Source organism: Pleurodeles waltl, chromosome 1_2 (assembly GCF_031143425.1).
Source record: "Pleurodeles waltl isolate 20211129_DDA chromosome 1_2, aPleWal1.hap1.20221129, whole genome shotgun sequence".
NCBI lineage: Eukaryota > Metazoa > Chordata > Amphibia > Caudata > Salamandridae > Pleurodeles > Pleurodeles waltl.
Window position 1 is genome coordinate 928,699,793 of NC_090437.1, and position 17,669 is coordinate 928,717,461.

The following is a 17,669-nucleotide window of genomic DNA, read 5'->3' on the forward strand; positions in this document are numbered from 1 at the left end:
GAATTGTAATACATAAAACAGGCAAAAATTAAGTTTTTCAAGGCTTTTAGGAGTGCGATGAAGGGTGAATCTTACATTAAGGCTTCAGTGGGGGAACCAACCCCCCCGGGGGATAGTCCAACACATCTCGTAATGACAGAAAAGGGCATAGCTTATTGTCTTTGGTTAAAGCAATGGAGCACATTGACTAAGAATCAAGGAACCCTAGCATTTGCAGAGCATGGAACGTTTAATCTAAGGGTTCTAGACCAGTTGCGATTATCATTGTATGACATGAGACCGAGACCAGCACAGTTCGAGGCTTTAGGAGTTTGGGAGCTAGTGGCCAGGCCGCAGCACGAGCTAAAGACCAATAGAAGGATAAAGAAGATAGAAAAATCACTAGCCGAAGCTAGGTGGGATTGGGAACAAAAAAGATGGAGAATGGCAACCATGAAGAAGAATAAGATGTTCCCTGCAATCACGGAAGGTGACGATTCAGATAAGGTAGCTGATAACAAGGAAAAGGAAAATGGAGAAAAAAGAAAAGGGAAAAAGTTTTATGTAGATGATGACGATTCTGATGTAGAGGATTATATTACGCAGTTGCTGAGGGATAGACCTCCACCTATGACGACTTATGCAGGGGGTCCAGGGAATATTGCTGCAGCCCCTCCTGCTACTCCTGGGACATCCCAGGGAACTGCGGGTGCTATACAAACAGAAGGAGGACAGATACCAGGGGTAGTGCAGAGTACGCCAGTTGCAGGAACGAGAGCGGAAGCTCAAGTGCAGATACCTACACCTTCAGCACCAGGAATTTACCAGAATGTACCAACTCTTGAGACTGTTTCAAATGCTGTGGTGCCGAGGGAGCAGGTGCATCCGCAGCCAATACTAGTTCAGACAGACCCAACACCAATGTTACTGCCGTCAGCAAAGATACAGAATATGCCAAGGCCTAATCAGTTAACTGGGACATCAGTGGATCTCGCACCAGTTATGAATCAGGCAGTTGGAGTACCACTTACACGAAGCGCAGGTTCTAGTTCAGCTCCAGATGCAATATCGCTACCGATTATTGTTGGTCCAGCGGTACCCTTATATGCTCAGAAGAAATCAGAAGCAAGGGGACAAATTGAGATATCACAGAACTTAGGGATAAGGGGAGTGGGAGACTCAGCACCGATGACATCATCTTCAAGTATTTGTCCAAGGGATCTTAAATCTCCTGTGGGACTTAGTCCTCTAGTGGCATTACCAGATGCGAATCAGAGTATGAGACTTTTGACACCGCAAGCTGTGGGGACAGGGGTACAACAGTTGCCAGTGGTTAGTGCGAGTAACATTTAATTACAAGGGTTGACAGCACAGCAGTTAAATAGTTGGCTGGACAGTTTGAGTTCTTTGCAAGGTGTCTCAAAGGGGGAAGAGCAACTGAATCGAGTAGGACTAAATATCAAGGCAAATTAATTGGTTGAGGGAACAATGGGATTGAACAGGTAAGAATCTTATACTGAAGAAGAGCTGAGGTATTTGTGTCCGAGGATTACAAGGGAAGTGGGGAAAATACATCAGAAATTAGCAGAGGTAGCAGAGAAACATGACATTGGTCTTAAGACAATGAAACATTTGAGACGAAGCTACAGATTAGATTTCGAAGCGAAGGATGTTGAACACATGAAGTCAGCAGGAATGAAAGCACATTTGAGAGATTTGCTGCAGAGTGCGCAGATTTGTGGAGCATTAGAGAAGTGGGAAGGCAGATGGGCGAAAAGAAAAGATAAACGAAAATGAGATTCAGAAGGGGAAACAGAGGGAGTAGAAAAGGGAGAAGCAGTCAAAATTTTACCGATGAGGGAAATTCCAGGAGGAGAGTTTGTTCATGTTCCTTGGCTTCGAAATGACATACTGTCTTTTACCAATGATTATCCTACATTGAGAGAAAAGGCAGTTGAATGGTATCAACAGACAGAGAGGTTCGTGAAACTCTCCAAGTGTTTGTGGGAAGATTTGATCACCTTGTTTGGGATAGTTGTGCCAGCTGACTTATGGGTTGAGTGCAAAAGAGCAGTAGATTGGCCAAGTGAACCTGAGAGGCACAAAATTACAGGCGCACCGTCACCTGAGGTAATGAAAAATTATTACAAGGTGATTGAGTTTTTGAAAACTAGGATTTCTCCGAAAAACATTGATTGGCAGAGAATTGACAGGACGGTTCAGGAAACCAAAGAGTCAATACATACCTATTATGAAAGATTGCTAAAAGCTTTCAAGGAGGACAGTGGTAAGGAAGCAGTCGAACCAAAGTACATGTTGCATTTTGTGTTTAGATTTGTTGAAGGGTTGAGACCTGAAGTAGGGCAGATGATTAAGAATCATTTGATTTGTTGGCAGGCAAAGCCGATTGATGAGGTGTTGCAGTATGCTAAATATTGTAGTGATGAGGTTGAATTAAAGCAAAAGAATTTGAAGGAAAAGGCAATGGTGATGCAGATCAAGGAAGCACAACCAGCAGTGCAAGGAGCATTAGTGCCGCCGATGCCTCCGCAACAGAGACCTATCGCGTTTCAGCCTCAAGTGAGAGGTAGAGGACGTGGTATGGATGTGATGCACGGTCTGGATCTGAATACTGTGGTTGTTCAGAATGACATGCAGGGGATGAAAAGAATGCTGCCATGTCACCTGTGCGGAAACGTGGGACACTGGAAGGTGGGAATGCCCGTTGATGGTGCAGGAAGGAATGATTCAGCAAGGTGATGTCAGTACAGTACAAACAGTGAGAGTCCCCAGAGTGAGGGGCCATGTCCCGAATGTTCAAACTCGAGGTCAAAACTTTTTACCAGTTCAACAGATGCAGGTGCCACAAGCACAATTTACTCCTTTAGCACCAGTACAGCAGCAGATTTCTATGGTGCCTAGACAGCAAATGCACATACCTCAAGCCCCGATGGAGCAGAAACCGGTTATGCTTACTCAGCAGGTCAATGGTCAGAGATCAGATAACAGTAACAATACAGTTCACCAATTCCCATTTGACAGTGAGGATGAAATAAACGATGAATGGATGAGTAACAGTTCGGATGAAGGAGCCTGATTCTTGCCGCGTCCCGAGAAGTAGATCAGAGAGGGCCTTTTGTGAAGGGAAAGGTAATGGGACATAAAGTGTCATTCTTGGTCGACACTGGAGCCACACGCTTCACAGTAAGGAGTATAGAAGTACCAGACTTGCCCCTTTCTGGAAAAATAGTGCAGGTTGTGGGAGTGGAGAATAGGCAATTAACTAATCCTATCACGAAACCAGTACAGATTAAAATTGGGAACTATACAGGACTGCATAGGTTTGTGGTGTGCGACTCAAGTCCTGTATCTTTGTTAGGCAGAGACTTATTATGCAAGACCAAATGTTCCATAAATTGTACAGATGCAGGAATAGAAGTCCAGACAAACAGTGATGATGAGGAAGAGCAAGCATCAGCCATGGTTCTTAAAGAAGCATTTGAAGAATATCCTTTGATTGAGATTTTCCCCATGTTCACTTTGAAGGAATTGCACGCAGATTTACAGGGAACAGTGAAGGAGAAGGTTTGGGATTTGACAGAGAAAGAAGTGGGTTTCATCAAAGATGTGGAGCCAATTAAAATCACTTTGAAGCCGAATGTTGAGTTTCCAGAACTTCCACAGCACAATATGCCACAGGATGTGTTGATGAAGGTGGCACAAATAATTGGGGATTTCTTGAAGCAGGGTGTTTTGAAGGAAGTGTTAAGCAGTCCAAGTAATTCACCGATAATGGGATTGAAAAAGCCCTGTGGGAAAGTGCAAATTGTGCAGGATTTGCGAAAGGTGAATGACATGGTGGTTAAGTGTTGCCCAATTGTTCCCAATCCAGCAGTGATACTGTTTCAGATTCCATGGCAGAGTGGTTTACAGTAGTCGATCTGTCACAAGCTTTCTTTTCAGTACCACTTCACAAGGATAGTCAGTTTCTTTTCAGTTTCAAATTCCTAGATAAAGTCTACAGCTGGTGTAGGCTTCCACAAGGGTACACGGAGTCACCGTCCTTGTTTAACCAGATTCTGAAAAAGAATTTGGAGTCATTGGAATTGCCTTGCCAGTCGACTCTTGTACAGTACATTGATGACTTATTAATTGCGTCCAGGACAAGGGACAAGTGTAAACATGATTCAATTGTCCTTCTTAATCATCTGGGAGACTTTGGTCATAAAGTTTCACCTGCCAAACTGCAATACTGTCAGAAATCTGTCAAGTATTTGGGACATCAGAGTGAGAAAGGGTTGAGAAGAATCTCCTGAGAGAGAATTACAATGATTTTGCAGAGAAATCCACTGACTTCCCAGAAGGATGTACGCATGTTTTTGGGAATGGTAGGATACTGTAGACAATGGATCCCAAATTTTTATGAAATTGCCAAACCTTTACAACAATTGACACACAAGGGAGTTACAGACCCAATCACTCTAGATGAAGATCAGATGAAGGCCTTCACTGAATTAAGAGAGAGTTTGTGCAGAGCTCCAGCGTTGGGAATGCCTGATTACACAAAGCCTTTCACTTTGTTTTGTCATGAACGTTATGCCTGTTCTTTGTCTGTCTTGACACAGGTCCATGGAGGTGCTTATCGCCCAGTAGCCTATTTTTCAGCTACCTTGGACTCGGTTGCAGCAGCATTACCAGGTTGTCTGTGAGCAGTAGCCGCAGTTTGTCAAAGTCTTTCCCAATGTGAAGGGGTAGTCATGGGATACCCAGTAACGGTAATGGTGCCACATTCAGTTGAAATTTTGCTGACAAGAACAAAAACATAACATTTGACGGGGGCCCGACTAACAAGGTATGAGACAAGTATATTGGGAGCTCCAAATGTTACTTTGAAAAGATGTACAGTGTTGAATCCAGCCACATTACTTCCAAGTGATACTGTTGAAGTCGAAAAAGAGGAAGACATAGAGCATGATTGTCTTGAAGTTACAGATCTCTGTACAAAGCCTAGACCTGATATTAGAGACACTCGACTAGAAGAAAATGATCAAATTGTTTTTGTTGATGGTTCATGTCTCAGAGATGGAACAGGCACATTGAGAGCAGGGTATGCAGTGTGTACAATTACGGGGACCCTAGAAGCATCTTGGCTCCCTGATGTATATTCAGCACAAGTGGCAGAATTGGTGGCTCTCACTAGGGCATGTTACGTCTCTACCAGGCTGACAATATACACAGATAGCCAATATGGATTTGGAATTGTTCATGATTTTGGTCAATTGTGGTCACAAAGAGGGTTAATGACCTCCAGTAGAACCCCAGTACGAAATGGTGACAGAACAAAAGAGTTGTTGCATGCAATACAGTTACCTGAGGACATTGCTGTAGTAAAATGCAGTGCACATCAGAAAACACCAGACTACATTTCCTTAGGAAATAGGTATGCGGATCAGGTAGCAAGATTTTGTGCCCTGAACTGTATATCATACAAGGATAAGTGCGAACTAATGCAAGAAGAAGAGACCAGTTGTGCACATTTTGTTCTAAAAGTAATTGACACCTTATTGGCATATCTGTATCTGCTCCCAGTCCAAAGTTAGTGCTTATTAAATGTAATATATTAACCCAGTGTTGGCCAATGGTGAGATATTCTCTACAGTTCACTACCAAGGCATGCAAAACTTAAACCCACATGTAGTACTTTTAAGTACCATTCACCATGCCCTGTGAGCCTTTAAGGCCTACCTTACAGTTACTTATAAATATTAAAAAGGAAGTTTTAGGCCTGGCAAAAGGTTTATTTTTTCAGGCCAAAATGTCAGTTTAAAACTGCACTACAGGCTGCAATGGCAGGCTTGAGTTATGTTTTAGAATGGTACTTTAGTGGGTTGCACAACAAGTGTCCCAGGCCCCAAGTAGCATTTAATGTAGAGGCATGTGGTATATATAGTATCACACAGTAGGGACTTATATGTAAATTAAATGTGCCAATTAGGTGTAGTCCAATTTTACCATGTTGTAAGGAGGGAGCACAAGCTTTACCACTGGCTAATGCCAACAAAAACGGGTTCAGTGGGCTAATGTCAGGAAACCCCAGCAATACATATTATGCTGAAAGGGATGAGTGAAGGATGGGATGTGTCAACTTTTTTGAGTTAACAGTGCAGCACCATATAGAGGAGGAAGATCAAGGGAAGACAAAGAAAATTAAAACCCATAGGTGTAGTTTCTCATCAGTAGATTTTCACTACTGTCTGGTTTGGGAATGAAAGTAGAAAGAGAGATACAAACAGGAGACATAGAATATGCAGCCAGAAATAATGAAGAATGTAGATTTTCCAAGTAATTTATGATGTAAAGTCTTAATTTTATTAAAGACACGGAGGCGAGTATTATGCTTTCTTTTCCTGCTTTATTTTCAATAGCAGCTGCAGCCAAGAATAAACACCAATCCCAAAAGGTTTGCAGAACAAGCAACCAATGGGAAACAAAGAGGAATCTGACCAATCAGGACCCTATACACGTAAAGATATACCAATCCTGACTGCAAGCAGCCCTCTTTTCAACTGCGAGATAGTCAAGAGAAGGATTAAACAAAGGTAAAATACAACAAATTATACATATGGCTAGGATAAACGCAAACAAGTCCTGAATTCTGGTCAGAGTAGGAGAAGAGGAGAGCTTGATGGGATGAGTAAAGCCGGTATCAAGTTTCATTGATGAGTGGAACGAAGGAAGACTCTAAGCAGTAGCAGAATCCTGTGCTTCAGCCCGAAGAAGACGCTGGAGCATTGGTAGCAACTAAAAGGGTGGGTAAAAATATAACAATGTTAGTAAAATATGTGGTGGGATAATACTCGCCTCTGTGTCTTTAATAAAATTAAGGCTTTCCATCATAAATTACTTGGAAAATCTACATTTTATGGCAAGACCGGAGGCTCCTATCATGCTTGTTTAAAGCATATTAATTACTAAAGATGTTGCAGTATTAACAGGTTTACAATAAAATGTGCGAAAAATAAAATCATTTGACCAATCTGCCGATTTTAGAATATCTTCCAAACGGGATCCAGCCCAGAAGGCTTTGGATGCCATAGCCCCTCTAGCAGAATGGGCTCCGAATTTTGAGGTGTCGATGCCTGCCAGCGACATTATCCATTTAACCAAACGGGCCAAAGTAGGAGAAGAGACAGGTTTATAGGGTTTCCTGAAGGAAATTAAAAGTTGGGAGGTTGAAGATGTTCTAAGATCGGCAGTTTTTTGTTCATAAACCTTTAAACAGTTTCCCACACATAATTTTGGATAATTGGGAAAAAACGGATAGAAAACAGAAGAAATATTGGTTTTAGTACGACGAGAAACATTGAAAAGAACACCTGTAGGAGTAAAATGACGAGCCGAGATATCCAAGGCTTTGACATCAGAAAGACGTTTGATAGAGACTAAACAGAGTAACATAGTTAATTTGGCGGAAAGCATTTTTAAAGACAAGAAGTTATTGTCCTGCCAGGATAAAAACAATTGTAAAAAGAGGTTGACATCCCATAGAGCGGTATATTTGGGAAGGGGAGGATTGGAGAATTTTACTCCTTTTAAAAGGCGACTGATGATAGGATGTTCACCTACAGGTTTTCCATTTATGAAAGGATGATGGAGGGAAATGGCTGACCTATATAGGTTGATGGTCCTGCAAGATTTGCCTGAGCTAGCTTGAGAAGCCAGGAAATTAGCTATCAGACTTAGATCTGCTGAAAAGGGATCACACGTTTTCCCCAGACACCAGCTAGACCATGCTGATGTGCCTGGAGCCCAGGAGTTGTTGATGTAAGTTGAAGCTTCGAGTGAAATTCCTGGATAAGATGAGGAAGACCTGACACTCTCCAGGCAGATAGAATAAGGGATTTGTTGAGAATGAGATCGTGAGGGAGACCTTGGGGATTGAGAAGGAGAGATGGGAAGGAGGGAAGAAGGACCGGAAAGTCGATCGATAATTCGAGAAGAGGGGGGTACCACACTTGGGATTGCCAGAATGGGACGATTAGAACTACATTGGCTTTCTGACGTCGAAGATGAGCGAGTACTCTGTTTATCATGATGAAAGGAGGGAAGGCGTAATTTATTGAATGGGACCACTGTTGAAGAAAAGCATTGGTCCCTAGAGCTTGAGGATCTGGTCTCCAGCTGAAGAAAAGAGGAAGTTTTGAGTTGAGTCGGGATGCGAAGAGGTCTATTTGGAAGGGACCCCATTTGCGATGTAATAACTTGAAAACTGAAGAGTGAAGTTTCCAATCGCTGGAGTCGTAGACATGACGCGAATACCAATCTGCCACTGAATTGAGCAAACCTGGCAAGTATTCTACTCGAACTGAAATTTTTCAGTGGAGGCAGAATTTCCAGAAATTTGGGGCTAATTCGGATAGAGATTTGGATTTGGTACCGCCGAGATGGTTGATGTATTTGACTGCAGATAGATTGTCCATACGTAGGAGAACTGAACATTGGACTCTGTTTTTGGTGAAGCTTCTGATCGCAAAGGAGCCTGCAAGCATCTCTAAACAGTTGATGTGCAATGAAGACTCCTGAGGAGACCATGTGCCTCCAGTCGATATTTGACCACACCTTGCGCCCCAACCTGTTAGGCTTGCATAGGATTCTAAGACAAGATCTGGGGCTGATGCAAAGATGGTCCTGCCGTTCCAGGCTTCTAGATGATCCAGCCACCATTGAAGTTCTGTACGGGATTCGAGATCGAGAGGGATGGTATCTGAATAGGCGAGACCCTTGTGCAGATGATGAAGCTTTAATCTCTGAAGCTCCCGATAGTGGAGAGGACCTGGAAATATAGCTTGAATCGAGGAAGAAAGAAGACCTATAATTCTTGCAAGAGACCTTAGGGAGAGAAAAGTCTGCTGTAAAGAGAGGGTTATCTGTGATTTGATGAATTTTATTTTTGATGCTGGAAGTTGGAGGAGTCCTTGAGCAGAGTTGACTAGAAAACCTTGGAATTCCATGGTTTGTTATGGAATAAAGACCGATTTCTCGTTGTAGAGTATGAAACCTAGATCTGAAAGAAGAGAGAGAGTGTTGGACAGTTGAGAATGAAGAACAGAGGCGTCTTGATGCATGAGGAGAATGTCGTCTAGGTAAATTATCATTCTGAAACCGTGAGATCTGAGAAGAGCTACAATAGGTTTCATTAGCTTGGTGAAACACCAAGGGGCCGATAAAAGACCGAAGGGTAGACAAGTGAACTGGTAAGTTTGATGTTGCCATTGAAACTGAAGAAACTTTCTGTGAGAGTAATGAATAGGCACTGTTAAGTAGGCATCCTGAAGGTCGAGACGGACCATCCAGTCGTTCAGAAGAAGTGAGTCCCTGAGATGAAGTATTGTTTCCATCTTGAAATGACGGTATATGACGAACTGATTGAATTGCTTGAGATTGATGACTGGTCTGATTTTTTTGTTTTTCCTGATTACTTGAAAAAAGGGGTTTATAAAGCTGGATGGAAGAGGAAGAGCGCACTGAATAGCATGTTTTTGAAGGAGATCTTGAATCTCGGAAGAGATTAGATTTGGCATTTCTTCTGAGAAATGGAGAGGAGGAAGGGAAGACCTTTGAAAGGGTGTATCGTAAAACTCTATTAAGTATCCTTTGACGGTGTTGAGAACCCAAGGATCTGAGGTAATCTCTTTCCACTTGTGAAGAAACATTTTTAGACAGCCCCCTATAGAAAGATGGCCAGAAAATTGGCTTACCTAAGTTGTTGTAAGACTTGGGATTGAGCTGATTTCTGCCTCTGAACCCTCTGGAGCGTTGGGGGTAGAATTGCGGCCAAAATTCTTGTTGTTGATAGTTGAATGCGCCTCTGAAGCCTTGGTTTCTGAAGGACCGTCCGGTAAAGCGGCTTCTGCCTCTACCGGCCCTGTCAAAAACCTGCGTGTTGAATACTTCCTTAAAGGACTGCTGCGCTTTGTCCAGTGAGGCAAAGGTGGTGACATATTTACTCAACTCTTTGATGAAAGAGTCCCCAAAGAGCAGACCATCAGCTTTTGATCCTGGTTCTATAGCTGCAAGATTCGCCAGCTTCGGATCTAACCTGAGTAAAAGACCTTTGCGACTTTCATGCGTCATGGCAGAGTTTGCATTGCCGAGGAAGCAGAAGGCTCGTTGAATCCAGAGTGATAATTCCTCAGGATCTATAGGTTCATCATTGATCCTTGCGGATTCCGCTAAGTCAAAAATACGGGCTAGAGGCCCAACCATGATGAGTACTTTGTCCTGACAGAGGGACCAAGCTCTCTCTACCCCTTTGCGGGGATCTTTCCCGAACTTAGAGAAAAAGGTAACCATTGACGGATCGATAGAGGGAGTTGCAGTAATGTGCTGACGTGATCAGAGGGTAACCACTCTGTGGAGTTGGGGTGATGAATTAAGCCAGGGTCAAACATGGGATTACCCTCAGAGTCCAGCAGGGGTGAATGTGGTTGATCAGCTGATTTAGTCTTTTTGGGAGGAGGCCCAATCCAAAAATCAGAGATGTTAGTATCATCGTTATCTGTGTTGGACCCAATATCGTCCATATCATCATTTGTGTCTCTAATATCCTCAATCACAATCTTATGGGTCTTAGAAATATTTTTTGTCTTGGATTTACTTTTTGTACCCATAGAGTTATTCCCCTCTGCAATAGAAGGCCTGTGAGGAGCTTCGCCCTCTATCCTGTGTGAGTTTAACTCACTGTCCGTCAGCGCAGAAGAGGCATTTGGTTGATTAGATAAAAAAGCCTCCGAGGCTTTGCGCGTTCTGCTTTCCCCTGCAGAATGGGCCAAGTGTGATTGGGAGAGACAGGAAGACACAGTATTCTGAATCTGCTTAGAAATTTTAACCATAGAGGCAGAAACTGCCTTATTCACAGAAGACTGAATAAAGTTATTTAAGTTGTTAGAAAATGCCTCTTCGGAATCCTCATTTGTAGAGAAAAAACCTGAAAAATCCATTGTACTGTAAAGAAAAAAGAAAACTGATAAATAAAGGGTTAAAAAACTGATGAGAAGGGCCTTGAGGTAAAGAGCAGTGACTCACCGATACTCTGCCAACCAAGAGGCAGAAGCGATGAAGCCACGCCTAAAGAGGAAGTGGCTAGTTAGGGAAGACTGCCAAGTACAGAGAAGGAGGTTTTTAAGCAGAGCGTCTGTGGAACAGCGGAGCGTCTGTGGAACACCGGAGACGTGGTAAGCCCAAGCAAGGGATTAAAATTGCTGAAATAACGATGTTAAAGTTCAGCGCTCCGAAAGGGGAGAGACGAGGAACCAGTCAAGCGGAAAGTGAACACGGGGAACAAGTCAAGCAGAAAGTGAACGCGCGGCAGCAGGCGTTCATAATAGAACATTGACGCGCGAAGACGCGAGAAAAAGGAAACGCTGAATCTCAGCGTGGGGACAGGAAAGCTTCAAAGAAGCTTCAAACTGAACGAAAGAAAGCGCAAACACGCGCTCAATCCTAATAACGTTTCAACATTTAAATAACAGTTAGTAAACACAGGATAAATAAACATGTATAATAAAAGTAATTAAAGCACCAAAGAGATACTCTTATCTTGACTGCGAGCAGCAAGAAAAGAGGGCTGCTTGCAGTCAGAATTGGTATTTCTTTACGTGTATAGGGTCGTGAGTGGTTAGATTCCTCTTTGTTTCCCATTGGTTGCTTGTTCTGCAAACCTTTTGGGATTGGTGTTTTTTCTTGGCTGCAGCTGCTATTGAAAATAAAGCAGGAAAAGAAATCATAATAGGAGCCTCCGGTCTTGCCATAAAATTAGGCCCTCTTTTACAAGGCCGTAGCGGCACACAGAGACACCAGAGCGTCATTTTTTTATGCCCTGGTGGCGCAATGTGCCAGCCCATATTTACAAGGCCACACAAGGCCACCTTGCGTGGCTTTTCATGGCCTTGTAAATATAGACCCCTTTCATGCATAGCGCTGAGTGGAAGGGACATTCCTTGGGTATTGTTTGAGGTGTTCCCACACAACACCCATGGAACCAAAAGGAATCTGACGCATTCCCAGCTTTACAAGTCTGGGGATGCATCAGATTCCCAGGCCACCTCCGGAGTGACATAAGACTGATGCAACAAGGAAAAATATCTTTATTTCTCCCCTTTTTCCATGTGTGCTGCATACTACAGAAAACTTAAAAAGAGAAAAACACCTCTTGTGATTGTTTTTGTGCAGGAAGGGGCAATTATCCCCACCATGCGGGAACCCTTGCACTACGGGGCAAGGGTGCCTGCATTGGTGCATGGCAGCAATTTGTGCACCAGCACAGGGGTAGAGGACAGAAATGCACCATATTTGTAGATACTGTGCATTTCTGCCCTTTCCCGGTGACACAGGGTGGCTCAGCAAGATACTTGCTGCATTGCCCTTCGCCACAGGCCTGGGTCCCTTAGTGTTTAACAAAAATTAAGCAAGAAGATCAAGGATAGACAAAATGAGATGCACTTTATCGATTTTTTGCAACATTGTCTCACAGATACTCTTGGTGGTGATCCAGGGTTTTAGTCTGGTGTGTGTTCAGTACATGAGCAGCCTTCTTTTAGACTATCTCTAAAATTGGAACATCAGCAACCCATATGATGTGCTTTACCTCAAGTATCCTCTTCATGGAGTTTGATGGCATCAATCGCCTATGTGTAGGTCAGTGACAGATGGTCATCAAGGGCCCAGTACACAACACATCAGGTCTTTCCCAAGGGTGCAGGGTGGTAGCAGCTGTTCACCCTGGTGCAGGGCACGACCGGTCTCTTTCCTCAGTAAGGGGACTGTCCAAAAGGAACCCAAGAATGCCTTTTTGGGCCACATTTAGAATTTAGCATTACATACCCTCTTTATGAAGTGTGATAGTATCGCTCTCACATGAATTCAACAAACCACCCTTCTCGAAGACTGGTAGAAAGCAAGAACATATTTATGTTAGGCTGATAAACTAAAAATATCACCAAATATGAGAAGTAACAAACTAAAAATATCACCAAATATGAGAAGTAACTAATTTTTTCAAATTCTTCTTATTGATGCATTTTACCAGTACAACATGGCATGGCAGGATTATGTCAATATAACATGAATGTCAGGATTATCATATGACAACCTGTAAATTAATCTGAAGGTGAGTTTGCCACAGGATTCAGAATGAGAGCGAAGTGGAGGTAAAGCCATAGGTGGACTTCCACTGGAGGAGAAGTAACGCAAGGTGGCCGTGAGGTCTTAGCTAAGTAATTGAAGGACTATGCTGTTCCCCCATATCAGTGGCGAGTATGGGCATCTCTAAAACAGTATATGTGTGGTATGGGGGTGAAGTAACATGGCATCACAAGCCTTATGGGATTTCATTGTCAGGGGAGGAATGATGGCATCTGGGAGAGAACCCAAGGGCATGTCTTAGCAAGGGTCATGGGGCCAGATGTAGCAAGCATTTTGCATGGTGCAAACTGCAAAAATCGCAGTTTGCGCCATGCAAAATGCTGATTGCGCTGCTCATTCACAATTTGCGAGTCGGTACCGACTCGCAAATTGTGAATGCGACTCGCAAATAGGAAGGGGTGTCCCCTTCCTATTTGCGACTCGCATCGCTATACTAAATTGCTTTGTGACCGCGAATGCGGTCGCAAAGCAATTCGCAGTTACCACCAGTGTCACACTGGTGGTAACCCATTCGCAAAAGGGAAGGGGTCCCCATGGGACCCCTTTCATCTTTGTCAATGTTGCCAAAAGGGTTTTTTCAGAGCAGGCAGTGGTCCAATGGACCACTGCCTACTCTGAAAAACCGAAACCAAATGGTTTCGTTATTTTTTTTATTTTGCAACTCGTTTTCCTTTAAGGAAAACGGGCTGCAAAATAAATTAAAAAACTGCTTTATTTAAAAAGCAGTCACAGACATGGAGGTCTGCTGTCTTCAGCAGGCCACCATCCCTGTGAGTGAAGGGACTTGCTATGGGGTCGCAAAATGTGACCCACCTCATTAATATTAATGAGGTGGGTCTTTGCGACCCCATAGCGACTCGCAGATGGTGTCTGAGACACCGTTCTGCATCTGATTTTGCGAACAGGAAATTGCGAGTTGCACCGACTCACAATTTCCGATTCGCAAAATCGGACCTACCTACATCTGGCCCATGGCGTCTAAGGCAATGGTAGAAATAGCAGTATCAGGGATGATGCACCAGAGGGCTAAGGAAGACTCACTCAACATGTGTGGGGAAATGCAGGTTTCTCACAATAACGCATAATCAGAACTTTCCCTAACCAATACTCTCTAGTCTTTTTGAGTCTCAATTATTGAAATATTGAAATATTCTATATGTCTCTGGTACTTGAGCTCCTGCTGGTATTCATGCTGGTATCCAATGAAATTTGTTCACTGTAGCACATGCTTTTGAATAAAATTGTGCTTGTCTTTTATTTAGCACAAAGAAATAAGAATATTTTATGTGAGCACTGCATGAACAGTATTTCATTAATTAAATCCACCTTACCCAGACTTCTGCATGTGGAAGTCATAAAACAGAGCAGTTCTTTGGTCACATGATCGATAGTTGCATAACAATATCTGGGAGTGCAGTTTCATTACAGTAAAGATTGTCCAAATTGTTTACAATATCTAAATGTACTAAGTTATATTTTCACCTCTTTAATCTGTTCCGCTATCCATAGTCAACCCATTCCTCTTTCAGCTCACAGTTACTCTGTCTGCCACCATTCATGTCTACCTCTTGCTAGCGACGGCCGCCACAAATCCCAAGGGGAAGGGCAGGCGGGGTGGGGAGGGACCAGGACAGGGTGGAGAAATAAAATTTTTAAAAAAAAACGTACCTGTTCCCGTTGCCGCTGCCTGCCGCCTTGCTTTTCTGTTCTTCTTGTGGTGTCCCACCATTCACTAGGGCACCAGCACAGGCTCTCCAGCAATCCTGGCACCGCACTCATGCTAAACCTGGCATGAAAACAGTGCCAGGATTGGTCTGAGCTACTTGTTCTGCTGCTCAGACACTACGTGGGAGTCTGTGGAGTTTCTCCAGCCCGGCTGTGTAGCTCAGCCGGGTTGGAGAAACCTAAGTGTGCATGTATGTTGGGCTGGCCTGAGACTGCCGGCCAAACACACATGTGCACACAGTACACAGATTCCACTCCACTGTCCCTCTCCCCTCGCCATGCCCCACCCCTCCCTGCACCTGCTGATGGATAAGCCAGAAGCTGAAAGATAAAACAATAATGAAATATTGTTTAATCTTTCAGGTTCTGGCTTAGCTAGGGCAGCGATGCTCCTTCGCCATTGAGAAGGCTGCCCCTGCCTCTAACTTAGTTCGCTAGAGGATGGCTGATTGATTTAAAGTTTCCCCTGTTACTGTAATGATTTACTGTATACACACATCCGTTGGGTTTCTCCTGCATTCTTAACAATAAAGTTGTTTTCATTCATGTATATAACAACCAGGCCCTCCTCTGATAGATGGAGCAGAGAATACGCCAGCTGGAACCGTCACCATCTTGATGTGACTTGTGGATGAGCTCCCATATCATGTAATTCTTTAAGGTTATCCTCAGGCTTGATCTAAAACAAAGACAACTCTTAAAACTGGTGATGTAGCAACACATCAAACAAAACAAGCAGCTAAAGATCAAATCATAAAGATGATTATCATAAAGATCAAATGGAGTAAAACTAAAATTGCATGTTTAGGTAACAAAATTGAGAACATTAACCTTTCGAGGAGGCAGGAGTAATAAAAGCTATTGTAGAGAAAGATGTTGCCGAGATAGGTGCCTTGCTGCATGCAAGTAATCTAGAGGTTGAGTCCTGGTTGCTTTCACCTTTACTTTATGATATTTAAAGGCCATGTTGAGGCAGTGTTGAGATAGGTGTTTCAGAACTCAACCAAAGTTGGCCTTAAATTGATACCAGTCCATTATATGCAGAAGATGCTCTTTTAATGCCGAAGCAGGCAAATGATTTATAGAAAGTGATTAAAAACTTTGGCCCATATTTATATGCTTCTTGCAAGGGGCATCTCAGAAAGTCATTTTGCTGTGCTGCCCTGCGTCAAAGGGAAAGGGCAGAAATGCACCGTATTTAAGCAATATGGTGCATACCTGTCCTTTCCCACTACGCTGGTGCCGTTTTGGCAGCCTCGCGCCAACACTGGCACCTTTGCACCACGGTGCAAGGGTGTCTGCATTGTAGGCAGGATTGTTTTAGTGCAGGAAGGGGCACCTTCCTCCAAAAACAAATCCTAGGAGGCTTTTTCCTCTTTCTATGTGTGCTCCAGAATGCAGCACACATAGAAAGAGGAAAAAACGAGGAGCAATCAAGATATTTCTCCTTGTTGTGCCTTCCCTGGGGAGGCATAAGGTTCTGGCACATCCCATGGTTACAAGCTCTTGTAAATTTAAGGATGCGTCAAAATCTATGGGTGTTGCATGAGAACACCCACCGTAACACCCATGAAACACCTCTCTTGTGCAGAGCAGGGCAACCCATCAATTTACGCTGCCTTGCCTTATTCCATATCTATGAGGCCATTTAAAGCCACACAAAATGGTTTTGTGTGGCCTCATAGATGTGAGTTTGCGGCCCATCACAAAAAGTGAGGCAATGGCGGTGTAAGGGGCTCATACATATGCCCCCTTGTTACCTTTATGCAAAGGTTGGACCTCACAAACTTAGGGAAAATCTCTTGTAATAGTATAAGGCCCATGGAATTTCAACAGAAGGAAGATGTTTAATAATGAAACATCATTACTAAGTGTGACAGATTTCTTATATCAGGGAATTAGATTTGATACCAATTTAAATAGGGCTTAGTTGTATGCAGCTAAAAGTTAGCATATTATGGAATTCATGGAGACTGCTGGACATGGCAGCACAAGTTAACTCTGTCACTGTATCCTGCTTCCACACCCTGAAGATGCTGAGGAAAATCTTCAAATGGCTCCCATGCAACACTAGAAAAACACTCACTCACACACTAGTCCTTAGCAAGTTGGACTACGGGAACACCCTCTACACTGGAATCACCAAGTCCTCTATAGAAGACTACAAACCATCTAGAACTCGGAAGGCAGACTCATTGTCAACCTCCCATGCAGAACTCATATCATACCACACCTCAGGGAGGTCCACTGGTTCCCGATACACAAAAGTGCTTGTTTCAAACTCCTCACACACACACACATCCAAGGTACCACACAACTTAGGCCCCACCTACTGAAACAGTTTCATTTCCTTCCACCAACCATCCCGCCACCTCAGCTCCAATGAACTCCTACTCCCAAACTTCCCACACATACACAGAATCAGATCAGGAAAGCAGGTGTTTTCTTACATCACTCTTATTGTGAGGAATGGCCTCCCACTCTACATCACAGAAGCTGAAGACCTGGCTTTTCAATTAACCAACCTACGATAGGCATGGCTAGGCACACACACCTGCTCATAAACAGGATACCCTCACTGGTGATATTGTGCTTTACAAATACAAATAAAATATATTTAGCTTTACAGGAACATTTGCTGACAATGTAAAAGACAAAGGGCCTCATTACAACCCTGGCGGTCATAGACCGCCAGGGTGGAGGCCGGAGGTAGCACCGCCAACAGGCTGGCGGTGCTACATCAGGTATTCCGACCGCGGCTG

At 43.5% G+C, this 17,669-nt stretch overlaps 1 long non-coding RNA gene across 1 annotated transcript in view; it reads left to right on the forward strand.

The window, feature by feature from the left end:
- The first annotated feature begins 11,131 nt into the window (after positions 1-11,131).
- Positions 11,132-17,669, forward strand: part of LOC138246181 (uncharacterized) — a 156,946-nt gene continuing 150,408 nt past the window's right edge. The window contains exon 1 of the long non-coding RNA XR_011194236.1: positions 11,132-11,213. This is a non-coding gene — a long non-coding RNA (uncharacterized lncRNA). The remainder of the gene's footprint in view (positions 11,214-17,669) is intronic.